Below are 1,612 nucleotides of genomic sequence, written 5' to 3'. Positions count from 1 at the left end.
AACGTACTATGTGCCAGGCACTGAGTATAGTGCTTTCTCTTAAATTTGTGAATTATTGGGATGCCTAGGTGGCTCAGTTGGTTAAGCATCTGACTTTGGCTCAGGTCATGATCTCACAGCTCATGAGTTCAAGCCCCTCATCGGGCTCTGTGCTGACAGCTCAGAGCCTGGAGCCTATTTCAGATTCTGTGTCTCCCTCTCTCTCTGCCCCCACCCTAAAAAATAACGTTAAAAATTTTTGTAATTTAAATTTGTGAATTATTAACTCTTTCTGTTAGAGATTATTAATCCTCACTTTATAAAGGAGCTGAGGCTCAGAGATGTTAAGAAAGCTCTGTATTTACCTACATTTGTTGTGAGGCTGAAGAGAGGATTGTAAAGCACATCCTTAGCGTCATCCAAGCACATCGTAATCACTCAATCCACGAAGCTACAGTTTAAAGTGACCCTCTGATTATGCAGTTGCCAATCTATCCACGCCTCCTTTCATCCTCAAAAACAAAATCACATTTTTGTGTGGGCTGACAATGTGTTCCAGTGAAAGCACTCCTCTCTTCGGTCTCCCTTATTTCTTTGGAAGCTCTCATGACCTAGCTCTGGCCAACAAGAGGTTAAGCATAAGTCTCCCAGGTGGGTCCTTTCATAAACTATTAACTATCCCCAAAAAAGAGCTTCATCTGGTGCATGCCATGAGCTGCAGCTGCTATCCTGCATTCCTGAGGCCCACAGGTCTACGCCCGGGATGGCAAAGCAGAAGAAACGGCCCCGGACCTCCGTGGACTTGTGGGGGCACCATTACAGCCCTGGGCTGTACAGTTTCACCACTGTGGTTAAACCACCATCATCTCCAGATCCCTGTATTCCTATTACACACAACCAAAGACGACCCAAACCAATATGTCCCCTGTGCGGGGCGATCTGAATGTCTCAATGAAATGAAATATCCAAAGTAACGAAAATTAAGTATTGGAAGTATCTTCTTTACCCCAATCTCCCTACATGTCCTCACTGAGATGATGAAGAAAAACAACTGCTGGGTATGAAAGGTTGACTTCCTATCTTCTCTGTAGGAATCATTCTCCACCTTTCTGAGGATTAACATCAAGGCTTTTGCTGAACATCCACGTCCCACGTGTCGACCCCCAGCTGCTAACTTTCCCCTCTTCCCTGTCATATGGTGGTGTATATGGTGTCATCAATGGGGTCTCCATGGGTCATCAGCATCATGCCCACAGGGTCTGAGATCTCCAAAGCTTGGCACTAGATCAGCCTCACCCAGCACAGAACTGGATGATCCTTCCGTAAAGCCAGAGGCACCTGCTCTGGCATTTTGGTCGAAGTCCAAAGGCTGTAATTGCATTCTGCCTACTCGTGAGCTCTCCTTGAGTTCTAATTAGGTAGTATTTATTGCCTATCTGAAAAAGATTATGCCCAACATTGCTCTGCACATTAAAATGGCAAGGAGCCCAGCCCAAGTGATAAAGGAGCATCTTACTGTGACAGGAAGTGATCGTGAGGTGGGGGTGAAAGTCTTCCTCAGTCTTTATACTGGGCCAGCTGGCTTTATACTGGCTTTCAAACTTGGAGGAAGCAAAAATGTATCGGGGGGTTG

This window comes from Crocuta crocuta, unplaced genomic scaffold (assembly GCF_008692635.1).
Source record: "Crocuta crocuta isolate KB4526 unplaced genomic scaffold, BGI_CrCroc_1.0 scaffold162, whole genome shotgun sequence".
Taxonomy (NCBI): Eukaryota; Metazoa; Chordata; class Mammalia; order Carnivora; family Hyaenidae; genus Crocuta; species Crocuta crocuta.
Note: the sequence above shows the minus strand (reverse complement) of the source record.